Source organism: Falco rusticolus, chromosome 9, assembly GCF_015220075.1.
Source record: "Falco rusticolus isolate bFalRus1 chromosome 9, bFalRus1.pri, whole genome shotgun sequence".
NCBI lineage: Eukaryota > Metazoa > Chordata > Aves > Falconiformes > Falconidae > Falco > Falco rusticolus.
The window spans coordinates 3,281,057-3,307,576 of NC_051195.1; the positions used below are offsets into that span (position 1 = coordinate 3,281,057).

The 26,520-nt window shown below is 45.2% G+C and overlaps 2 protein-coding genes across 3 annotated transcripts in view; one reads left to right on the forward strand and one right to left on the reverse strand.

Moving 5' to 3' along the window:
- Positions 1-26,520, reverse strand: part of DOCK1 (dedicator of cytokinesis 1) — a 319,129-nt gene that overhangs the window by 145,485 nt on the left and 147,124 nt on the right. The window lies entirely within an intron of this gene.
- INSYN2A (inhibitory synaptic factor 2A) overlaps positions 19,387-26,520 on the forward strand; it is a 47,075-nt gene continuing 39,941 nt past the window's right edge. Inside the window, exon 1 of the mRNA XM_037399462.1 lies at positions 19,387-19,685. The gene's annotated coding sequence lies outside the window, so the exon portion shown is untranslated. The remainder of the gene's footprint in view (positions 19,686-26,520) is intronic.

Sequence of the window (26,520 nt, forward strand, 5' to 3'; positions counted from 1 at the left end):
CATATCAACAGCCTGGGGGGCTGCTGTCAGGTGTCCCCCCCCGAGCCTCCCTGAAGACAGAGCAGAACCATCCTTCTGCTGCCACAAGTCACAAGCTCCCAACCTTCTGGGTCTTGGGGAGCTCTCTTGTACCACCAGAGGACCAAGACTCGCCAAGCCCTCTGTGGCTGCGCTGTGTGCTCACCCTTCCCACGGCAGAGCCGCCCCACACCTGCAGTTTCCAACCCCTTCGGTGCAAACTGCTGCAGCCATAAGCTCTTACAAGCAACACCAATGAGGCATTTTACCTAAGAGACCATTTGAGGGAGGTCAGTTCCATGCCAAGCTCCTGCAGAAGCTGCTTAGCATGGCTCCTGGTATTTGCCACCAGTAAGTTAGGATTGCCTGAGATACAATTTAAGTCGACAAAAGCTCTTGCCATTAACAAAATAGCTTTGTGGTTGCAAAATAAATGCAACAAAGGTACGTTTTTCAGTTTCCTGACTCATGTATTACTGAAAAGACTAGTTTGAGGATTACAGAGAAAAAAAAGCCATACTGAAGTACCCTAATTATACCTTTGTTTGGGAAGGTATTTTATTTGGAAAGGCTAAGAACCAGCAAGAAGCCTTTGTCCAAAGGTTTCCAAACCTGTTTCAACTATCAACTGCCCAAAGACCAAGCCTCCAGCCGCCTTCTCCCGTTTCGAAGGCAGCTCCGTGGCTCTGTCCAGATGGACCTGCAGGCTCCCACTCCCCAATCTCAGCGAGCCCCAGCAAAGGAAAAATACCCAACCAGCTCCCCCTTGACACCCTTCCGTGCTGTAACACTGCTACAGGCTCTGATCTACTGCCTCAGAATGAACTCTGAATAAGCGAAATCCTGATTATTGTTTCATTTGAAGGAAGATCCTATAATCCCAAAGAGTAGGGTAAAAAGCCCCACATCTCTGAATCCAGGGAAACCTCTCTAGCAAGAAGAGCAAAAAGCATCTTCACACAGATCAAAACCAGAACCCAAGATCACTTTGTCAAAGGCTTATTTATTAGAAACTTGATGATACGCACAATGAGAATATATATAAAGCGTTCCCTAGTTTGCAAGTACTTTGCACTAACTTTCATAAAAGGCAAGCAAAAAATTAATGAGACATTTTAACAGCACCATTTATCATTTTTCTAAGGCTCTTTTTCAAAGAAGTCCATTTGAACCAAAAACGCTTCACTTTAAAAAGTTCTATACATTGTCAGTATTAAACAGTACGCCCTTCAATTGAAATCACAGCTTAAGATTTCTGAAGGTCAGACCGTTTATTTTTGGTTTTCTAAATGCAATTGCCTTCCCCCACCTTTCTTCTTCTCTTGCTATACTAAAAATTATTTCACTGAAAATCTAGAGAACTGCCCTCAATAAATCTGTTTCAGGTATCTTGGTTTACACATCTGTTAATGCTAATAATAAAATTATAAACATAAGTAATAAAATACAGAAAACAACAGTATTTATGCATATGGCCAGTATTCTTCCAGGAAAAAATAATAAGAGAAAGCCATACAAAATATGTTTATAGAATTTTGCACATATGCAGCACTGAATATGGGAACAGAACCATTCTGTCATTTAGAATGATTGGCTTTTGTTGTAATTATCACTGGTTGGCACTCAAAGCCTTTCCTACCACTCGTGTGATATCAGGACATATCAGGAAGGACAAGGAAGGAGATGCAGAACAGACAGGAGCCAGCGTGCCCCTGCATCAGTCCTTACTTGAGGAACGGTTTCCACAGAGCCTCACACCGTGGAGCAACCTTTGAGTAAGGCTTCAAAGACGCAAACTTCACAGCAGAGCAGAGAGACGTGCACTGACATTTTTACATCATGTAAAAAGATACAGCAATCTGGAGTGGTATTTGTTGGTTTCAGGTTTACCTACTCTCCCCAAATGCATTTAATGATGTTTTGTCAGCTTTGCTGTTACAGCTCCAGCAGCTTACATGGGTTGTTTAAGTGGCAATGCAGCTGACATTCCCATCAACAGTGACAGGCCAAGGGGGAATGGCCTTAAGCTGAGAGAGGGGAGATGCAGATGAGCTGTGAGGCAGAAATTGTTCCCCGTGAGGGCGGCGAGGCGCTGGCCCAGGCTGCCCAGAGCAGCTGTGGGTGCCCCATCCCTGGCAGTGCTCAAGGCCAGGCTGGATGGGGCTGGGAGCAGCCTGGGCTGGGGGGAGGGGGCCCTGCCCGGGGCACGGGGTGGGACTGGGTGGGCTTTGAGGTCCCTTCCAGCCCAAACCAGTCTGTGATTCTGTGAGTCCTCCTCAGTGCGCAGCCACAGAGTTTTTAATCCCCCTACAGCACGCACTGCTCTGCCTCCTCACTGCACGCTCCAGCACTTTTGGGGGGCTACAGAGAGAAGCGATGAGCACCTCTGGGTGCCCTTTCCCAAAGGAGTTTCTGAGCCCTCTCCTTCCCATGGGTTCCTCTGAGCTTCACACTCTGTTCTTCCTCTGTTCTGGTGAAAAAAACTCTTCTCACCCTCTTCCTGGACAAGCCAACCCATCCTGTCATTTCAAGCCCTCTCTCCGCAAAAGATCTTGTTTGCCCCTTACAACCTCTCTTGCAAACCAGATTCTTCTTCCGTGTAATGCAACCTGACTGGAGCCAGCCTGTCTCCAAAGTTCACGTGCACACTGGAAATCTCTGCTGTCAAGTGAAGTACCAATTCCATTATCTCCTACTTACTTGGGGCTTGGAGTGAAGCTAAGTGAACAGATGTATTCATAAACACGCACGTTCATTTGGTCTGCACTTCTCCAAAATCCTCAGCAGGTGTTTGGGGAATTACTTGTACAAAAGCACTTCACTAAGGCTTCCACCCCACCCTGTCCCCAGCACAGCGGACCGGCAGCCCACGAGCTGAGCGCACACTCACACACACGTGAACGGCAGTGCAATCACCCTGCCACAGCCTTCACGGGGGAATAACAAACTTCCTGACACCCATAAGATCATCAAACTAACTGCCTTCCTTGACCCAGGGAAAGCCTTTCATCTTGTTTATTTCAGATTTCCCAACACAAAGTTATGTCTTACTTTCTTCACATTATTGTTAGGAAGCTAATTTACCTGTAATTATTATCAGTCTCTGAAGCACTCTCAAAATGAAAGGCGTATCTGTTCTAGCACTCAATGTTACATAAATGGCAAGGAAAAAAACCTGAACTTTCTCTGGAGCAAACAGAAGCCACCAAAGAGCTAAAATAAAAATTAAGCCAGAGGATAATACGGCGGAGACACAGACATATGCAAAACCAGCGCAGGAGTGCGTCTCCTTGCAGCATCCCCCCCAGCCAGCAGACCAGAGGCTCTTGCCCACGCTGCTGCATCAGCACCAGCTACAGAAGCAACACAAGGGGCTCAGCGCTGACCCCCAGCAAGACTTACAGCATCACCGCGGGAAAGGAGGCGCTCGCAAAAGCTAGGCGGCCGGCCTCTCCAGCACAGCAGGCTGCAGCCTTTGCAAGGATACTGTAAGGAGGCACAAGCGAAAAATAGTTTACAGATCCTACTGAACACCTCTGTAAACCACAATGTTGGCTAACGCAATCAGAAAGACCAATTTACTTATCAAGCACGATCAATGTTGCAAGCCATGTAAATAAACTGTTATCACGTTGATGCAGACCAGCTAGAGAATTTAAGTTTTGCAGATAGAAGGACAAGATAATTTAAGGCGACTGGCATCCTATGTAAAGAATGACTGCACTGAAGTAATTTCGGTAATTGTGATAGCCTACAGGTATTATGGATATTGTCTCTGCAGCAGAGAAATCATGCTGCAGTGAGACATCACTATGACAAATCATGGAAATACTAAGGGAAGATATATTATCTTTTAAATTAACCTGCTCTTCATACAAGACAGGTGACCCTGCCAGATGAACGCACTTCTAAAAGCAACAGCCATTTATAAGACAAATCATTTTACTTTTGGTGCTTCTCATTTGACTGTTGTGACATAAAAGATTTAGCAACTGGTTTACTGAGAGGCTCAGAAAGCTCGAAAGATCAGAAATATGTGCAATCAAAATTTAATTCATAGAAACACCCAATTTAGATATCCTTGGATTAAAAAGCATCTTGCAAGAAGAGGTCTCTTTGGGGAAGCTTTTGCATTTGACTGATTTCTACCTTTAGTTCATCGGCCCCAAAACGACCACACCATACCAGCAGGGCTGTTCTGCTACGGAGTTTTCAGGACAGAACAGACTGCGGATAGGGGAAGGCGGTTCACGGGGAAGGCGGTTCACGGGGAAGGCAGTCTCTGGTGCTGTGCTGTGCTCTCAGCTTGCAGTGCTGTAGAAGGTTACACAGTCCTTGCAAGCAGGAATTACTGCAAGGCCCTCATCAGTGTTAAAAATAAAAGACAGGGCTCTTTTCACATTTGCATGTTATCAAAATGAAAACCCCACGATAGGCAATGTTTTCATCCCCTCCTCCCAAAGAGCAGGAAAAGGATCAAATAGATAGCACTGCTGATAACAGCCTGGTCCTTTATTTTCTGTTATATTTCACCGTATAGTAGTAAAAGTAATAGTATGTATACAAATCCGCACACTAAAATGGTAAATAAGAGAGATACCATGTCCAAACAGGTTACATTTTAAGTTAGACTTTCTGTACCAATATTCACAGATAAGAGGAGCTCAAAAGATTAGTATCTCCTACTAGCAAAGAGGATGTCACAGAAGTGAAATTGCTCTTCCCTGCCTACAGGTATATCCTCACCTTACCTGCCTCCTCACCTGGGATTTGGCTCCCAAATCACAGCCACATTCCTCCGGGACAGATGCAAGGCTGGGGTCTGAAGGAGCACACAGCTCCTGCTCAGGCACATGTTGCAGCTCCCATTCGACAGTTACAACACAATTCACCAGAGGAATGAGAACACCCCCTATTGCCGTTGCAGAGCCGCCCAAGCAGAAGCACAGGGAGCAGATGCAATTTGCAGGGGGTCTCACCTGAGGCCACCGCAGAGCTCTGCCACCTGCCAAGGGACAACCATCGCAGCGCCCAGGCCTCCTGCCTCCACCTCTCAGACGGGAACATCACCGCCATAATCCTACAGGAATTGTCCACCGGAAAGTTTTTTCTTTGACTTATGGGTATGTTTAGGTTGCCGCTTGCACAGGCAATCTTACTTTGTCTGCCACTTTTTCAGGTTGTTAGATTTTGTAAAAAGTGTGCAAGGTTTCCCAGGAGCAGAGGAAAAACTCAGTAGTGTTTCCCTTAGACAACAAAAAGCAAGAGGTTCTGATTTAAATATTTTCTGACAGGCAGCATGGGAGGCTATCTACAGATATTTTGAGAAACAGCTGCATCTATATTTCATAAGGATACACTATCAAGGAACACAGACCTATTTAGCGCTTTGCATTTAATTAAAGGCAACAGGGAAAGAGTCCTCTGCAGAACCTGAAAACGATAATATGTGGGTTGCACCTCCAAGAACGACACAATTCTTCCCCGTAACATTATTAAATTTGAATTTTATTTCTTATTAAACTCACAGTAACTCAGAGTACTTTGGGGGATTCTTTCCGACAACCTATTTCCAAACAATGTACAGTCTCAAGAAGAGCTTCAAAGCTCAAAGAGACTTCATGAAAAGAATATGAAATCCATCTATATTACGCAAGCTAAGCAAAAAAGAGCTGAGCATTTCTATTGTGGAAAAACTACATTAATTAAGACTCTTTTATTACTCTTTGAAACAATTATCAAAAAGTTCAACATCATATGCTCCAACAGGTCGCAACTGACAAATGGCTCTTTATCCTTTCCCTACTGCAGAAACCAGCACACCTAAACTGCTGCAGAAAACCAACCCCATCCGTACCACAGCAGACTATCAGCTAGGTTAAGAACAAATTCAGCTGCTGTTTTGCTGGTTCAGGACCAATCCCAACATTCAGCAGCACAAAAGGAAACATGAATGTCCTGGTAGGAGACGACCGGAGGCGGTGCGGGACTGCAGAAGGGCAGCGAGCTCACACACTGCCTTGCAGGAGCAGGAGGCAGCACGGAAAACTGAGGCAGCAGGTGTCTTGGAGACACCCCCCCACACACACACACTACCCCAGTGCCGGGCACCGGGGGCAATGGGAGGCACCTTCTGCTTTCAGCCCCTCCTGGAAGTTCTTAGGGTAAGAATCAACAGCAAATGGAAGCAGCGGTAACTCGTGTGAATAAAAGGGATGAATTAAAAAAGCATTAAACTGAAATACCTTTCTTTAAAAAAGTATCTAGAATACATGAAAAGCATGATGACATAAAGAACTAATTGTCTGGAATAATTAAAATTTGCAAAGCCTACTTTAAGAAAGCCAAACCACGGAACAGAAGCAAGCAACTGTCCAGCACCTGTGTCTACTGGAGTACTGAAACAGGTTGTGAACCCAGGAGTTTCTTCTGCACTCAGACAGATTTTAATTTTTATTTTTAAATTCAGTTTATTCTATTTATTTCAGATCGAGAACATATACTATGTTAATAATACATGAATAACATATACTATATTAACGTATAATGAAGTTAAGAAACAAACGAAACATTTTAAACCCATTACATCTCATTTCCCTTTTCCCTTCCATGGAAAAGCCAAGCTGTGGGACTCAGTTTCCCCACTCGTGAAGGACAGAGCTCACCTGCACCCAGGGACTGCCTGGTGACAGCCAGGGGTGCCTGCATGGTGCTCGCCCCCTGCCAGGCAGCCTGGCACGGCAGTAATAAGGGCCAAGAGGGAATATTTACTCATCCAGCTCTCCGGGTTCCAAATGAAGGTGATTCAGGTTTCTCTGTGCTTGCATGCCTCCCAAAAACCACCTCAAGCTTTGCAGGGGAATACCTTCCGTATTGAATAACCCACTACGACTAAAGTACAAACCACGTTTTGGTACTTTTCCTTATGATATCCAACATACTCAACAGATTCAAGTAATAACAAAGCATTTTTAAGTCCTTTAAGTGTGGTTTTCCACCACAGAAATAAATTTTTATTTATAATTGAATTTCATTTTCCTTCCAACTTCGTCTTGGCAGATATCATACGGGAAAAAAAGTAAATCCCTTCACAAATAGGAAGTCGTTTATCATTTTCTAACACAATAACACTTAAACATTAAGAACAGGATTAGATGTATATTCAGCTATGTAATTGCTTTCACAGACATACAGCCTGTGAGTGTGGTTAACAAAAGCAACTTAAGTCGAGAGATCTTTTTTAATTACATATCCACACCTAAACGAGAATTAATCTCTTTGAAAAAGCAATTAAAATTAAATCCAAAACGAGATTAAAATCAGTGACTTAAAACGTTCCAAAGTAAAAATCAACTGCTCCAGCTGCAGCGGCAGCAGCGGAGCAGGCAAGGGGCTGCCAGCCCGGGAAGGGAGGCTGCGCTGGCGGGCGGAGGGGAAGGGGCTGCTCTGCCCCACGGAGCTCAGCTCGTACCGGCTGCCCCCTCCCAAGCCCCTCTGGGCCAGCGGGCACAGGTAGCCCCTGTTGCACACTCCTTTCACCTTTTTTCTGCTCTGCACTGATGGGACTGAGCAGAAATGATTTTATATTTTCCGACATTCAGCTCCTCCCCCAGACTCACCCAGGATGTCCCACCCCGGTCCTGGAGGCCTAGGACTTCTCTGCCAAGGTGAGCTACGTTCATACCAACACAACAGGCAAAGCAGCAGCTCGGATAGATGTTTAAAATATATAAGGAATATTAAGAAAGAATAAGTAAAACTAAAAGCAGGGCACAGTCTACAGCAAAAGCTATATGGAATGACTTCAATTTAGCAATACTGACTCCTCTGCCATCTTTAGTTATTATTCAGTCATTTAATTAAATTTTTCATTATAATCCACATATTTATGCACGTAACACTTCTTCATACGGCTATAGTGCGGCAACAAAGCTGAGGGCATAAAAAAATGTGCAGATTTGTACGTGGCGGGCAGTAAGTTGTCACGGCTCAAGAAAGCCACCAGTGACCTGCCCCACCTGAGCACCCCGCTCACCTCTGCTCGGGGCAAACGGGGGGGCAACTAGACTGAAGATGGGCTGCAGCCCGCTGCTTTTAGACTTGTGTTTGAGTTCGGTTCCATTTTCCTTCTCAAATATACTTATGAGACATTACTGGAAACTGTGGGTCAGCTTGTCTTCCCTTCTTTGCTGCTTTGCAGACTCCCTGCTCCCAGTGGATCCAGCTCCGGATGAACAGCTCTGTGCTCCTCCTAAAAATACTGCCGGTATTTTTGCCATTCAGCTTGCGAAAGAAAATCTGGAAGTCAAAACTGATGCACTTGGGCCAAGGCTAAGACAGCTCAGACGTTCAAACAGTGGGGAAACCCAACAAAACGCCACCAGCTGTGGATAAAAGCACAGAGCTTGTAGATGTTGAAGAGGGAAGCTTTTCCTTAGGAAAGCTAGCAAAATAGGGACCAGGGAAAGCCCCACTGGAAGGAAAGGTTAAAAGGCTCTCGACGGAAGAGTTTCACTACCAAGATGGAAAGCATATTAAAAATCTGAAGATGAATTCAGCTCATGCACATGTACACAGCTGTCCGGTCCCCAAGTCCACTCAAAGACAAAGATTAGCTTTCATTTGGAACATTTTTCTCTACACTGAATGCTAAAAAGTCATTACATATAGTCACAGAAATCTCAAGGGATGCAGAGAAAGACTTAGGCACAAATCGTGCTTCTGCCTTTGCATGCTCACATCTGTGTAAAACATTGCATGGGCTTCACTAGTTCAAACGAGTGCAAGCTTATTTTTTCTTCAGATCATTTTAAGATAATTCTCAACAATTAAATTGCAAACAGGATCAGCAAAATGTGGGATACCACTCACGTGTGTACACGTAAAAAAGGCTGATCTGTTGAACACCCTCCATCCTCAAATCACAAACACAATTGCTTCAGTCCTACTAAACCCTGGATTATTTTGGAAAGTTTGAACCATGCCAGTGTTTGGATATCAATGACATTTTTGAAGCACATTGATTTATTTATTTGCAAGGATCAATCCTGAAAACACAGATGGACACTAAAGCTGTGGCAGTGGGAGGCCGGCTGCACGGGGCAGCACTGTGATGATCCCATGGTTTATCCAAATTAACAATGAATCGTTATAGGAAGCTAGGGTAAGTTTGTTATTTTCCTGAGAAAAGTTATTGGGCTTTACGTTCCACTAAAAAAACCTACCTGATTTGTTATATCAACATAACCAATTTCTTCATGATACAGACACGAACATGTTTGCCACCCAGTGTGTTTTCCAGTATTTAAAAATAATAGAACCACCGTATCATAAAATATCACAGAATACAGATATGGCACTATATTTCTATATGAAAAAATACTACTCAGATATACCAAAAATATGAAAAATACCTGAGAGAGCCAAACAATCCCAGTTAATCCCAGAGCCTGTCTTTAGCTCTCAAAACACGAGTGCAATGTTTTATTCCTACTTGCATGCAGTACTATCATTACTCTGAAGGCATTTTTCCTGACATAATGTCCATGCATTTAATAACATCAAAACTACCTCCTTTTAGTGCATAACATTTCAAACCTCAGCAGAAATATAAACCAATCGTGAGTTATGGGCAGAGCCTACAACACTCAACACACTCTTGACATTTGGCAAAAACAAGTCTTGAAAATGGTAAGCACCTTCTATTGGTATGGATGAAAAATACTCATTAGCTGTTGAAGAGGTAAATTTACGGATTTAAAAAAAAAATAGTAATAAATGAGTGCTTTAAGAATACCTTAGAAAAACTACTTGGAGTTAGACAAAATGCCTTTCAGGGCTAAGGAAGCAGACCTGATTAAGTCCATTCCTACAAGTAACTGTGAGGCACATAGACGATTTCTGCATAAAGAGAGTACAAACATTACCCAAAGTCATTAACTGGTAGGCAGGAATTAATATGTTTACAATTCAAGCCAAGTGATAAATATGCATAAATAAAAGGAAAATACTCATGGCATCCCTGTGAATTATTACAACTTTTTTTTTTTTTCTTGTTCCTTATTAAATAGAAAAATTAACATGTACAAGTATTCTGCTTTTGCTAGTTACTGGTGTTTTTCTAGCTAGGAATCCTCACCTTGTAATTTTTCCTAGCAACACCTGAAAATAAAAAGTTTGCATTAAAAAAACCCAACAATGACGGCAACAACAACCTCAAACCCCAAAACAAACAAACAAAGAGAGACTGTCAAGTTCAACTCTAAGTAAAATATTATGAAAAGCATCCCATCATAAATTCTCTATTAAATGAGCTCGTATGGAATACAGTGACAAGAGCAAGGGACACGATCCTTCACTAAGTGTTTTGTTAGAGGAAAAGACAGAAGCACCTGCAAAAAACAGAGAGATCTGTGCAAATACAAAAGACGCCCCAAGAGTAAGGCTAGCCCTCCATGGGACGGGGGATGCTGCAGCTCTCGCACGAAGGCTCCGCAGCCCGCACACCCCGTCAAGGCAAGGCAAATCCCCACTTGTTCCATGAAACTCCCAAGCACGTGGGACTGACTTGTCCTTTTTTCCCTTTTGCTTAAGAACCAGCATCCCTTGTGTCGGCCAACAAAAATGTCTGTGACATGGTGTGTCAGCTTCCAGGAGGCCATGATCTGTCTGTTTAGCATCACCCTCAGGCCCCAGGAGCTTATCGTGCTCCTTATTTAGATAATCAATTGCTGCAGAGCTTATCTGTCATCTGGTAATTGATGTGAAATAACAAAATTATACATCAAAACAAACCTCATTAGCTCATCATCCCAGCTCATCACCAGAAATAAAATCTTAGCTCACAAATAAAAGTTCCAGTGATGTTTACTGCTATCCTTCAATGAAAGATTTGATTTATATCATCTCACAGAGAAGTAAAACTGAGTTCAATAAATAAATACAGCTTCCATAGCTGGAGTGGGACATAATAGATTGCAGAAGGTACAGAGACAGGCAACCAGAGCAGCAGCCTGGAGAAGAGAAGGCTCCGGGGAGAACTTCCAGCAGCCTTCCAATATTTAAAGGGGGCTTATAAAAAAAACAGAGGAGACTTTACCAGGGCCCGTAGCAACAGGACGAGGGGGAATGGCCTTAAGCTGAGAGAGGGGAGATGCAGATGAGCTGTGAGGCAGAAATTGTTCCCCGTGAGGGCGGCGAGGCGCTGGCCCAGGCTGCCCAGAGCAGCTGTGGGTGCCCCATCCCTGGCAGTGCTCAAGGCCAGGCTGGATGGGGCTGGGAGCAGCCTGGGCTGGGGGGAGGGGGCCCTGCCAGGGCACGGGGTGGGACTAGCCGATCCTTAAGGTCCCTTCCAGCTCGAACCAGTCTGTGACGCTATGACAAGGGGATGGAGAAGCCGCCTCCTGAGTAGGGGCCATGATGTCCCAGAGTCTTCCAGGGAGGCAGAGGAGGGATTTATGCGACTGAGGTTTACAAATTCACAGAGGTGGTGGATGAAATGAGTGCACAGCTGTTATCCACAAATTTCGCAGTATTAGAACCAGGAGGCAGCTGCTGAAGCTAATGGGAGATGAATTTCAAGCAAATACGAGATGGTACTTTTAATTTAGGCATTTATTTCTTTAAACACCGTGAGCGATGGAAGTTGTGAATAAGGACGTCCCATGAATTAGTAACATTTAGAGACAAGAAGCGATCATTTCAGCTCCCCGTCCAGCAAAGTTCCCCACCAAGGCTTCGGCAGAAGGGGAGGTGGAGGCACAGAGAGGGGGAGGATGTGGAGACACTCAAGTATCAGGGTGCTACTTTGAATTCCTAGAAGGGAATTGAAGCACCACAGCGCTGTAAGAAAGATAAATTTATTTCTGGGTTTTCAGAGATTTCAAAGTGATAAGCACCTGGGACTTCCAGCAAATCTTACTGACTTGCACCACCACCTCTTCCTGAAGCCCACCTCCTGTGACCACCAAACCTGCTCCCTTGCTGCCAGCCCCCGTCGCAGCCCCCCCAAAGCAGGCAAAGGTACCAATTGCCACGCAAAAGTCCCGTTAGCCACTGCCACCTACAAACCTGCCCGGCCGCCAGGGCTGCACCCAGCGCCCACCCAGCGCCCTGCAGGGCGGCTCCTGCCCTCACCCCCCAGCCCCCCTCGACCACCCCCAGCCCCCCCAGCCCACCCCCTGCCCCAGCAGCAACCTTAGTTACTGGGCTGTAGCGCAATATTGACAGGGACCCCGCTGATTTAAAGCGTGTGCTAATTATGCTCCTCAGCTGCTGCTAAATATTAGTATTTAAAGTACTGAACTTACTCAAAAATTGAAGAAAATTAAAATGCAGTGCTACTTTTAATGGTTTTCAATGTAGTATGCCAGAAGTCATGTTTTATGAAGGACAGACCATTTTTATTGTACTGTATTTTGAAGAGCTGCAGACAGCGGATTAAGAAGGACTCAGCCTCTACTGCCTACTGTACACTCGTTTAACGTCACTATCAGGCTTCCCACGTTTATCATCAGACTGCTCCTAACACAACTTATTTAAATACTTAGTGCTTTTAGGATTTTCAGACTTTAAAAAAAGAACTTCTTATATCCCTTTCTTAAGGTAAAACTTTGTCACATACATTTTAATACACACAAGAATCAAGACTTTGCATAGTCAATCATCAATTTAGCATCCCCTTATTCGCAAATGCTGAAGCTGCTAGGTTATCTTATTAAATAAATAAATAAAAATAAGCTGTAGCACTGGCACTACTCAAAGCTTAACATATTTTTCTATACAAATACTTGACACTAGTACTAGCAACAATGTAGATATGAATATTTTGCTCAGCCTAAGTTCTTTCAAGTCTTCTAATGTGATGTGCCTCTATAACGTAATGTATTAACAAAATAAAGCTTCCAACAGTTTCCAACTTGTTCTGGATTTAAAAAAAAAAAAAAAAAAAAGTTACTGTTTTGGTTTGATTTTTAAGAGATGTTGGCCTATGGAAGTTTGTTACTATGCTGGCTTGCTGGCTACTTTATGACATGAACATTTATACTACTGTGTTTAAGAAATACACGGTGGATTCAAAAATATGCTTAAATAAATCCCAGATAAGACTCTGCTGTTTAATTACTCATTCTGCAGGAAGAAATTGTGTGAAAAAGGCCATACTGACCAAGAACATACAGAATTTTTTCTTCCCAGAGCATCAAACAGACTGAAACTCTTTTTTAGATTTGTACAACGGTTTTTAAAATTTGTGGGGGCCATCACATTCATACCTTTACAACATGTCCCTCATTAAACAAAGGAGTAGAAGCTCTTAACTGCGAGCATACGGCTAAAGCTTTGGTGTGCCCATGATGTTGCAACCTGCCTCCTTACATCTGTTTTCATTCACTACCATCGTTGCTCTGCCATGTATCAAAATTATTGAGGGCAATTTTATTTTGGTGCCTGCATATGGATTTTGGAAACTACACTGTCAGTTCATTTCTGAAAATTATGGCCAAAATACCTAATTCTGGTTTAGACTCAGAGCATTCAATTTACTTCTGACTGTTTGCACTGTTCAATTTTCTCTCTTACATAATTTTCCATGATTTCAATTTTCACTCGTTTCATATATTTTACCTTAGCTTGTTTGTTGGGGTTTTTTTAAAGTATTATGCATTAGCACCACACTGCTGTCTGGGCTTCTAATGTTAAGGCAACATGTAAAAGCACATAAAAGCCTGTATTTTTATGCTATATTTGAATTTTAAATAGTTCAATATTTCAAGCGAGAAGACCTTACCGAGGGTTTGGGAGTCTACATTACCTTATAACATTTAACGGCTCTCCAGTTTGACGGAAAAGTTGCACTAAATCCTCCTTTTAATAAAATCAATGTTGTATAAATAATATATTATTCCATCAAAGAGCAAATATGCAACAGATGAAACTATGCCCATTATTTGTTACATTTGCCTTTCCTTTGTCTGTAACTTGAATTCTAAGATGGAATTCATGCTCATTCCAGATTTCATTAGGTGCTTAAATCTGAAAACGTTCGTTTGAAGGCAATCAAAAGTATGATCAGATTTTTTATTTTGTATTTTTAAATGGGGCAGTATTTCTCCCTTTGCCATAAAGCAGTTGGAGACATATCCCTAAAATCTGATGAGGTAATAAAATAAACAAGACAAAACGAACTATTAACAAAGTTGGCATAATATTCCTTTTAAAAATTTCACCTACACTTACAGTTTCTCAAGATATCTTAATAAGAATGTAATTTCACATTTGCTCTTACTGAACAAATCCAACATGTTGATTTATTATTCAGATGGGCACAAAGGATTTCTGAAATGCAAAAAGAAGGGCTATAAAAGCACAAATCATCAGTAATGACGACAAGCTAAACTGCCTTTCAAATATGAACAAAATGCAGCCATTTAGGGTATCATACATCATGGTCTCCCAGACCCTCATTTATTTCCTAACTGTACAGGCTGCATGATAATTTAACCAGTGCAGAATTCTGCATCTGTTGAGAACATCTTTATCAGGCAAGTGATTCCACAGCCCGTACACACCACAAGAGACTAGTTCATAAACCTCATCCCTAGAAGAACAAACAAGCACTTCCAATCATCACTCTAGTTCCCCTCCCAAAAACATTTGTGTACTGAAAATGGACTTTTCCAAACTATACGCACAGTGAAAATAAGAAGGAAAAAAGGAGGAAAAACAAAAACAAAAACCAGACCACAACCAAAAAACCACCTCCTATCCCAATAAAACGAAGACTTCTTTCTTTGTATGAATGACAAACTAGTATCTACAGAAATTTGGAGTCCTAATGAGACTGCATTCAACTGGAACTCAAAATCTCAGCTTTAGTTGGTAAGACCTGCGGTTGTATTTTTCGTCCAATGATCTGTAGAAGGGAAATTAAGAGAGAGGTCTAAATCCTGCTCATACTTATACCAACAAAGTACAGAAATAACTACCATAGTAATAAGGTTACTCAGCATTTTCCTTCTTAGAGGAGAAACCCCATAAATAGCAGTTCACTTAATCAGCTATTTAATATTGTAGCTGCACGCAGGTATTATGGGTATTATACACATAATCTTAAATCCACTTTATCTTCAAAATGTTCCTCCAAGTTAACAGATGTGCAATTACTCGCACTTTACAGATAAAGAACAGACATAAGCATAGTCTCAAATGAATTGTCCAAGCTCATGGAAAAAACTCATCGTGGAGCAAGACACTAAATTAAATCTCTCAAATTTCTGCCGAACATGACTCCGAGAGACCTTATTTCTTTGTCATCACAGCCAAGCAGATTATATCCTTCCTCAAAGCAAGGATATAAGGATACAAGGATTTGATTACGTGAGGATCCGTTTGAAATTCAAGCCGAGTTTGCATTCACCTCAGCTGGAGGAGAGGAGCATATTTAACATTCCTCCATTTTTCTTCCAATGGCAGGTTCAAGTAAGTAAATAAATAACAAAATTAGCACAGAAAGCCAGGCAGCTATCATATAAAGGCACAAAAATAATGACCTAATTAATGTGAACGAAGATTCAGCAATGCAAAAATATTTGCTTTTAACAAAGATATAACAACAGCATTGGTCCCAAAAGCCTACAGAGGGAAAAGGCCCAGCACTGCCCATGGCTCCGTGCTTCAAACCAAGCACACTTCACCCTTCTTTCCGCTAAAAAGGAGGTGGTAAGGCTCTGCAACAAACCAGGCTAGTCCTAAACAATTACGTATACCCCGAGTAACCTAGCTCATATGTTTAGTGTCAGCACTTTAATTACTCCTCCTAATAGAAGTTACTTAACCCATCCCCAGCTGCAGCCCCTGCAGGACAGGCACCAGGTGGGAACACCCTCCCGATCCTGATCCCAGGCCAGCGGCTCGGGCGCGGACCCCAACCCTTCAGCTGGGGCTGCTGGAGGCCGGCGGCATCGCCCGCCCGTCGCTCAACCCAAGCACGTGGCACCAGCGCTTTCCTTGGCTTCTCCTGCCGACAGGCCCTGCGCCCAAGCGTACAGTCCACGTTTGAAACTAACATAGTTTAAATAGCAGCTTTCATGCTGATTGTGAAAATGACTTTGATGTTGGTTATCATCTTTTCCACGCTGGTGTCAGCTGAACCACCTGGCAGGTAACTCAGGCTCTGGCTGCCACATGCTTTTCCCTGAGCTGGATTTGAGCTTGTTTTCTCAAAGACTGACAAGAACTTCATAGACTGTTCCAGAAAATTACATTTCAGTGATATATTGTAGGACCTGCACGTTCTAGCGGAGTGTGATGACAGAAAACACCTGCTCGACACACACATCTCCCCCAGCACAGTGTTCACCGCGAGCAGTGCTCTAGCCAAAACCCCTGCAGCTGTAAGGAGCACAAGGAGGACATGCCCCGGTGCTGCCAGCCAGGAGGGCACAGGGTGACATTCCCACACCAGCACAGGACCAGCACCTCAGTAATTCAGATATGCCCTGTCTCCCTCATGCTCCCCTCAAAGCTGAATATAAGGAGAAAAGACAGAGAAGAAAAGAAAAAAAAAGAGCAAAACCTGAAGTCTGTAATACCAGGCTGTGCAAGAAGATTAACATTTATAAATACGCATAGATGCTCTCCACAAATTTCTTATAAAATTAGCAGTGTGGAAGGAGGACCCCTATACTGTACTTCTCCACAGAGAATACCACGAGAAAATCTGTCTCACCGCTCTCAGATACAACCTGATGATTTTATCACTCACTCCAGAAGTCCAAGGCAGGACTTCCATCTGCACACCTGCACCTGCTATGGGAGTGAGCCACCGCAGCCCTGAGCAGGGCTCGCTCCTCCTTGACAAACAAAAAAAGGCAATCTGGGAAGGTAGGACACTCCATTAGAGAGCTATAACTTTGTTGTCTAAAAAAAAAAAATAAAATAGTAATGAAGTGCTACTTTTCTCTTTGCATCATTCCAGGTCGAAGTCAGGCCTCTCTCCCCTTTCTCAAGTGTTTTTTTTGCACTACATTTCATTATGCAACAGTTGCGCTCAGCATTTTTTAAAGGCTGAAAAATAAGCAAATGGGATGATGAAGCATTTCCATTTTCCCAGTGTATTTACTTCTATACGCTTTTACAGTAACATGAAGCGTGATAATTAGGAAACACATCATTTTTCACAAACCATGATTTAAAATATCGCATTGTACACCAACAGTATCAGCAGTTACACGTGTGGGATAAGCAGGAAGCTGGTCCACAACTGCTAAGTCCTTTCTAATTCTCTAAAAACCCTACAGAAAAATGCTGTGTCTTGCCTCGCTTTATAAATGGGGCATATGCATAATGCTGCGCAACAATAATCAGCCCTGGGACAACAACTTCTAAATATAATTATGGAGAAGACAAGAATGCTGTTTAACTGCTGCTGTTGGAAGGCTTTTCCTTTCCAGTCACTAAGGTTATCAAACAATAGTATTTTCTTCGAACAATCATGCCCTGCACGTCCTGGGATGCAGTCTGCACAGCACACATCTCCAGCTTGTGAAAAAGTAACAGCATCTACTACCACTGCTCTGTTTGCTGACGCTGAAGTAGCATACTTATTTAAAACATGGTCACCACACCACATAATTTACCCATATCTGTATACAGGCTGCAGACAAAAATAAATTTAGTTTGATATAGAGAAAACCACAGAGGCCCTGGAATACAGCAAGTCAGTGCTGCTGAAAAGAAAAGACAGAAAAACAACAAAACCATGGAATGCGTTTTTGTATCAACGAGCAAGTTGGTATTTTTCTTTCCACCTGTGTCTTTGGGAAAAAAAAAAATCTCTGGTAAGAAACCCAGAAAGATAATAAACTGCAATGGAGACCGTGCCACCAGCTCACTTGTGGTCCAGCTGCGGGAAGCGCACAGCACCTGCTGCCCAGGGCAGAGCAGCAGGCGATGCGGTGAGCATGGCTCTGGGCACCCTCCTTCAGGGATGAGCAGCACCCTTGCAGAGATAAGGCTGGGCGGGAGGAGAGCAGAGTACCTGGGCAGGTAGCAGGCAGGGAGAGCAACTTAGCTGCCCTCTGCTGACTGTCTGGTTTGTGGAACACTCCTCCGATCCAGTCCTGCACAGCTAAACTGCAGTTAAACAGGCGAGGATTTCTGTGTACTCATCTCCACACTCCCACGCTGCTGTTTATGTGGCAGACGGGTCTGTAAGGATTTCTTTACCTGCTGTCGGGCTCTATCAGCTGAGCCCGCTGCAAACATTGCAGAGCTGGCACAAACAAGGTGCTCCAGCCGCTGCGGCAGCAGCAGGCATCCATTGGTGCAGCGGTCTGCTCCAGCTAATTAACTCTAAAAAGACACCCAGGACTTGAGCCAGTATTTCTGCTGCATCGTGCTACGTCGATGTACGAACTTGTTCAGCGCTTGGCTTGGGCGTCCCTCCCCGCTGCGGTGTGGCACGGGGCGCGTCCAGCCAGGCAGCAGCGGGGCATCGCATCCCAGGGCTCGCCCAGCCAGGCTGAGCCGCCACCTGCAATCAGGGGCCCCTTCGGTAACTCCGGAGATCAACAATCCTTGGTGATGCTACCGATGGCGGAGGTAGTGTCGCTACAACCTACGTGCTGTGTGCCTGGTGGTAACGGGGCTAAGGGAGTTTCATGCTGGGGTGGAAAACATTTATTACGTGGCAACACCACGGAAACCCTCCATCGGCGGCGCGGGGGGTGGACCACGCAGCTCCCGCTGATTCCCATGCCTCACACGACACCCTCTGCCAGCCTGTCAGATGGGGCCCGTTACATACACCTGACCCATTTAATTTCCAACTTTATGCAAAACACCTCTGCAACGTCCTCTGAAAAACGGCAAAGTGATTTGCGAGCAAAGGAGGCAAGACGGGATTTAAGTTTTAGGAAGGTTACCGCGTCCGTCAGCCCCTGCTGCCTGTCAAGCCTTTGCTTCGCTGGGAACTTGCGTCCATTTTACTCGAGATTTAAAAGCAACGGGCGCAGCTACTCGCTCGGTACCTTGAAATACTTTCCCTCCACGCCAGACGCCGCTGCCCAGGAGCAGCGGGGGAGACCCGCGGCGTGCCGGCCTCGGCCCCGGCCCCGCGCCGGGAGCAGGGGGCGCCGGTCAGCGCTGGGCACCGCTCCCGCCGGGCCCGGCGCTGCGGGACGCGCCCGCAGGGCCCAGCGCGGCCGCGCGGCGGGACGGCCCCCCGCCCCCTCGCCCGCCCCCCGCCGCGCCCCGCCCCTCGCCGCCGCCGGGCCGCCCCCGGCCCCGCCCCCCGCCCCCCGCCCCAGCCCGCTCCCGCCCGGCTGGGGGACGCCGCCGGTCCCGCTCAACAAGTTCCCCCCGAGCCGCCCGCCCCGCGGCGCGGCCCCGGCCGAGGAGCGACCCCCCCCGCCCCCTCCCCGCCGCGGCGCCCCCTCCCGCCCCCCGCGCCGGGCGCCGCAGCCGATGAGGGCAGCGGGGGAGCGCGCGGCGGCGGCTGCCTCTAGCGAGCGCTCGGGCGGCCGCAGCTGAGCCCCGGCCGCGGGCGCCGGCGGGCGGCAGATGCGCGGCCGGCGCGGGGCTCCCGACGGCCACTCGCCCGGCGGAGGGAGGGAGATGCAGCGCCCGGGCAGCGCGCAGACCGCCACTTCTGCCTGAGGGAGTGCAAGGTAAGCTGGCCGCTGCCCCGGGCCCGCCGCGCCGAGGGCTGCCCGCCGCCGCCGGCAGGGAGACCCCCGCCAGCCCCGCGTCCCCGGGTTTTCCCGAGGAAAACTTGCAGGGAGGAGGAGAACGCCTCAGCTGCGCGCCCGCGGGAGCGTTATGCAATGGTCGGTGCCCGCCTGGAACGGCGATCGCGGTCGGTAACTTTCACGGCAGAGCGGGAGAATATCGCTGCACGCGCCCGAAGCCCTACTTTCTTCTAGAAAAATACCAGCCTTTGCCCTAAAGCTGCCGTCCTGGTGCCGCCGGGCAGGGGAGGTTGTGTAGCAGGGGGATCGAGGGGAGATGCACAGAGTGCTTTTAGGCTTTTGCAGGATTGATGGCAAGCAACTACCGCTGCTTATTAACTTTAGCGCTGGCAGCCCGAACGCAGCCCGAACGAAGTGGCGCTACACCATGGCAATGGAAGAGCAGCGGTTGTGTCCATCCACCAACTTGCGCTATCACACTTCATTAAAACCCAAACAAACCCACAAACCCTGCTGCTGCTGTTCTGTAGCTGCCGTTCCTGAGAAGCAGCGCTTCTCCCAATTTAATACACCACTCCGCCCCCGCGAGTTCCCCATCACCATCATCCAACACCTTTAAACCAGAGATGCCGTGAAAATGCAGTAGGCAAATGGGACAAAAGGAAGCACGGATCCAGCACCACAGTCACGGTCCTGGACCTTGCACCTTGCAAGGACTCCAAAGCTTCGCGTTTCCATCTTGCCTTCCTATTGCTAGTAAAAATCCTCTCCGGTGACCTCAGCGTCTCTACTTTAATGCCATGTTTACATGGAGTTACGGCAGCGAGGGGGATGCAGGACTGCAGTTAGCTCGGGTCTGTTTGGGGGAGGCGGGGGGCAGCAAGCCCTGGCACAACAGGGACATCTGGCAACGGTGAAAGCAGAGAGAATATGTTCTCTGCTTATGTCACCATCTCCCGAGGGGTCTGTCCCAAAGGAACCGTGCCCCCCTCTCTGCTACAAGTCAGAATAGGTAATGGAGTGGTTTCGTTTGACCTTGTATGTGTAAGCAGCTAAAATCCCGCATGCACATCACTGAGGAAAATTTAACTCATTAGGCTCTATGATCAGGAAGTTTGGAAAGACCTGTTTTTCTAACCTCTGAGAATGATTTTATTTTTAGATTTTTTTTTTCTTTCTGCTGAATGCTGGAAAGCGATAACAGAAAGAACAGTAACAGGTCATACCTAATATAAACTGGGCATTTATTCCCTCTGCTTATGTGTTTCATCATGCTTACCGTTTGTATTTACAGTGCTGTCAGGAATGCTGCATGTATCAAGGTTAAAATCTCGCTGCTAGATGGAAAAACTACTAGCAAAATAATAAATTAAAAAAAAACCAGTAATAATCACATGACATGGAACTGTCCTAGCCACGTACTCAGAATAATTTAGTGTGAAATTTCAAGCAAATGTATCTATAGTAAAAATATGACAAGCATGGAGAGTTGCATATTCCCTTACTTCTGGTGTGAAGCCTATTGGCGTGTTACCAGCCTGCTCATCCCTGCTTTTCTTAGCTACAGTAATACTGTTCTCTTCAAGTACAAATAACAGTTCTGAGTTAAAAGCTGGATTTTTTTTCTAGCCTTATAAATGCATAGAACAGCTCAGATGAAAATATCTCAGTGCTCAGCTATTACTAATTTATCATCTGGAGGTTTATATTCTTCTATACAGTGATGGCACACATTCGCTGATTTCAATAGAAATGCATAATGTATATTGCTAATCCAAATACTTACACTGAACAGTTGTAAAATATGGTTTTTTTGTCCCGGAGTTTAGGTGCTGTTGCATTTAAAGCATACCGCCTTCCTAGAGTAAGCTCACTGGGGAAGGCTGATACCAAAATAAGCTTTAATTTATTTTTTTGGTAAGGATGTCACGGTGCCCTTGATGAAAAATATGTATTCTTTAGGACTCCATAGTTATTAACGATGTGTGTTTTTAACAAGACATTCAAAGTAATTCTAATCTTGAGTGAAATCAGTGCCTTTCCCCCAGATTGACACATAGAAAAAACAGCTGGGCAACAGCACCACAAAAGGAAGTATTAGTTACTTATCAAGAGGGACAGCACTTAACATTCAATGCACCCTTCTACTAATTAAGCTCACAAACAAGTAGCTCCTAAGAGCATCTCTGCATTTCCCGCCCCCCCCCCCCCCCCCGTTAACTGTTTCACTGACAGAAGCATTTTTGCTTGAGAGATACACAACATATGTAATTAATTCAGAGGAAAGAAAGAAGAAGAAGAAAAAAAGAGTAGCTAAGTTCAATAGAGATTAACATTTAGAAGGAAAATATGACTAAGAAGCCCAGGAGCTTGCCCAAGTGCCGAATCTCAGGGTGTGCATCGTCTTCCTGACATGCACTACCGGGGACTGAACACTACTGGTCACCACAACACACTGTTCCCTCACTTGGAAATCCAAACTCAACGACAGACTGTACAAATGACAGGGAAATATTGACGCTAATGCTCTGTTTATCCTGTTCTGGAGAATAGGAAAGCAAACCTAGCCATACTGGTCCTTTGCAGGGACTGACGTGGTGGTAGTGAAAGCCAGGGGAAACCTATCAGCTTGCCAAAAATCCATGCTCAAATGTAAGGATACCTCCACAACGCTAGTGAGCTGCGATGTCTCAAGGCAGTTCCGTATCTGACCATAGTCATGCTGGACAGGGCGAACTGAGGATGTGCAGTCATGTAATTCATGCATACTTGAGGAAATTACAGTAAATCTAGAATATTTGAGAACATAAAAAACTCACATAATTGTTTAAACTAGCTATTAAAAAGGTCTTATTATGCTTTATGACAGCCACTGTTTAAAGAACTGCTGATAATTTGTGCCAGATACTAAAAAACATGTAAGCAACAAATCTATTTTGTAGCCCAATACTCTCTTATATTTTTACTAATCAGTTTGCAAATTAAATAGGCTTTAAGGAAATGAGATCACGAGCATATTTTAAGGAAGAAAAAAATATCTCAGAGTGGTAAATTCAGTGGGAGTTCCATATTTAGCCATCTGAAAATTGGTGCTTGTGTTTATTCTGCTTAGAATATACTGTATAACCCATGAACAGACACCGGTACGACTCATTAGTTATTGACATTCAAATTTAAATTGTTATTGACCACACAGAATGTGATCAGAGCATTCTCTTATTTTAGTAGCACATCCTCACTTCAAAGTCTTATTTACTACAATTTTACTACATTTAGGCAGTAAACAGCCTCTCTGCTGATCCCTTAATACTCTCAAAAATAGTTCAGCTTGTTCGTACATTTGCACAGCCCAGCGTTGTGGTGCTCAGTGCCTGAAAACTCGCCTGCTTTCCAGTTATACATACAAGCGCAAGCCTCACAGGCAAAGATAATTGGTTGTAAAACTAACAATTCAGTGCTCAAACAGCAACTCCTGGTGTCCTTTCCCTTTGCCTGTTTTTTCCCCCTTCGGTGGCAGAAGGACACCAGGCCCGATTTTACTCCAGCGATAGTTTTTCCAGCCAATTTCACTGATTTCAGTACAGAGTGTAGAAGAATAAGGGCCATTTTCACAGTCTGAATTAAAGAGATGGATTTAAAAGCCCCGAGTCTGAAGGCCTCCAAGTCCTATGGCATTTGGCTGCAGATCTGAACTTCTTAGTCCATCCTTACAAGAGGAGGATTTTTGTCCTTGCAGGGAAGTGCCAGAGCTTTACCAAACATCGGGTTCCCCAGTCTCTGCGCATCGCTGATCACTTGGCCTCCGACTCAGCCTGTATCAAAAAAGTGTGTTAAACATCCCGCAAAAGCCACAGAGTTATGGCCCAATAGATCTAAGGCTGCAGCAACTAAGAGAGACAGACTGGAGCAGTCATTTGTAACCAGCAAAACGCTCGCCCACTGTGTGCTGCTCTCCGTGTTACAAATCCAACTGCATGGCTAAGTGCAGCCAAACCGCATGGAAATTTCTAATACTGGAAGTGAGACCTTAGTATTAATTTTCAGTGCAAGTAAAATAATAATATTCAGATACTGAGAAGCAAACCAAACCAAAGTGTTCACCCATAGTCCAGCAGTTAATGTTCAGGAGAGCTGAAGGAAGTGGTTGGCCAGCGATCCCACAAAAAGGAACATTTCACTAAACGACTACAACAGTCTGAGATGAACTGGTCACGGCACTGGCTTTTTGCTGCAGGAAGGTTACCAGTTTGGTTTCTAAAACCTTCATCTGACACCAGAGTTTCATTAACCAGGCTAGCAGTGCGGGTGGGCCAGAGAACATGGAAGCACCTGGCTTTTGCACCTGATTTAACAAGAGCTGCAGCAACAGCACATGGGCTGGCACGCTGCCTTCTGAACAGCACCCCAGCGCTGTGGAAGCCCCCCGCAAACTCTTTCTGCAGGCGCTGGCTGCCGCAGCTGTGTGCTCCTTTTCAGGTTTGTGTGCTGAAGAATGCTTTCTTCCCATATTGAAGTTCTACATGGACATCCGCTCCTTTGGATGCAAAGCTGAAGGCTTCTGCCCATCTCCAGCGAGACAAATAACTTTTTTCTTTTTTTTTTTTTTTAGCATCCAAAGACTTTGTCCTCTATCTGTATTTACTTTTACTTCCATTTTACCTGGTACAGGAATTCCTTATTATTTGTACTGAAATAATACTGGCAAAATCCCAACCTTAACTCATGTTTATGGCATCCGTGGGAAAGAAAAGCAAGTGGTTTGTGTTATTTTTGCTTGTCCGTGATTGCTATAGCATGCTTGTAAATAAAGCCCACATAGGTATAAAATTAAACCCTTTTAAAAACAAAAGCAAAGGAAGATCATTCCATATGCTCTAAGTGAGGAGGAAGTGTCAAAACCTAACGAAGAAGGATGTACTTGTGTGCTCTTCCCCACCTTCCCCACTTGTTTTATCCTTCCTCAGATCTTCAGTTTTCTTTTAACCTCCAGGAAAAATGCAGACACCTGGTCAGTAATTCAGTCACACAAGAAACAGTCCTATGAAAGAAGTCATAGCCATAACACTTAAAGCTGTGAACCCTTTGCTGTACCGCTAAAAGTGTCCAGCAAAATCTGCAGGTCAAAATTGTCATTTTGTATTTAGACCCCCACTTTGCCCATAATTACGAGACCAATACAACTTAAATCATCTCACTTCCCCACAGTGACCTCAGCCACAGGACTAAGAAGTCTTGTTCAATTTCAGTGAGACACAAAGCAAAACACAGGTATGACAGCCCACCACTGTGACCACAGCACGAGTGGATATATCCAAAACTATTTTCAAATCGGTTAGTTTGGGTATTGATAATACCCCAGCTTAACCACAGCAAGACTGCTTTGTGCTTCCTGGAAAATCACAGCAGTCGTCACTCATGCCAGAGTTGCGATGCTGTTGCTTGCAACAAGTTGGTGAAGTCAAAGCTGGTGCAGGTTACACAGCCCAAGCACAGTATAAATTACTTTTTCAAAACTGAAGCAGAGCCTCTGTGATGCTCAATACAAAACCCCCTAAGCAGTTGTGTAAATTTGGGACTGTATTTTAAAGTTAGTAACATGAAAAGTAGTTTTGGCCTGGTTAGTTACTTCCTGCTCTCCTTGGAAGAAGGAGGAAGAATAGACAATTTAGTGAAATCAGTAATGTTTGCATATTTATGTATGAGTAAGAAAAAAAATCTAAAGCAAGCTACATCTTTCTTTCAAATCATTAGTAACTGGTTGTTCATGCCCATTTTGTTACTATATCCATTATTCTCTTCTGTAAATACAATCAGAAATTAACTGAAAGCAGCCCTGCAGAGAAGGACTTGGGGGTACTAGTGGATGAAAACCTGGACACGACCCGGCAATGTGCGCTCGCAGCCCAGAGAGCCCCCGTGCCCTGGGCTGCATCCCCAGCAGCGTGGCCAGCAGGGCGGGGGAGGGGATTCTGCCCCTCTGCTCCGCTCCCGTGAGACCCCCCTGCAGCGCTGCGACCAGCTCTGGGGCCCCCAGCATGAGAAGGACACGGACCTGTTGGAGCGAGCCCAGAGGAGGCCACGGAGGTGGTCAGGGGGCTGGAGCCCCTCTGCCATGGAGCCGGGCTGGGAGAGCTGGGGCTGCTCAGCCTGGGGAGGAGAAGGCTCCGGGGAGACCTTAGAGCAGCTCCCAGCACCTACAGGGGCCGGCAAGAAGCTGGAGAGGGGCTTTGTACGTGGGCACGTGGTGACAGGCCAAGGGGGAATGGCCTTAAGCTGAGAGAGGGGAGATGCAGATGAGCTGTGAGGCAGAAATTGTTCCCCGTGAGGGCGGCGAGGCGCTGGCCCAGGCTGCCCAGAGCAGCTGTGGGTGCCCCATCCCTGGCAGTGCTCAAGGCCAGGCTGGATGGGGCTGGGAGCAGCCGGGGCTGGGGGGGAGGGGGCCCTGCACATGGCAGCGGGGTGGGACGGGGTGGGCTTCAAGGTCCCTCCCAACCCAAACCACTCTGTGATTCTGTATCCACAAGTAAAGAAATTTAACTTGTGGATCAGTTTGTGTATCAAGGCCATCAGCAAATAAAACACAACAATATCTCTGAGGAGTTGACAAAGAGACAGATAAAATATCCCAGTGCTGAAGAGAGTAATTCAGCAGAAATGATGCTTGAACTGCCTGGTAACACCGATAACACTGATCCATTCTGCAGACTGAGCCCAAGTTGCTGAATTCAAGTTGTATCTGTATTTTAGGTAGTCCTAGCTTCACAAGTTGGTGAGAATAATGTGTTATATTCTTGCATTCACACTTTGTTATAGT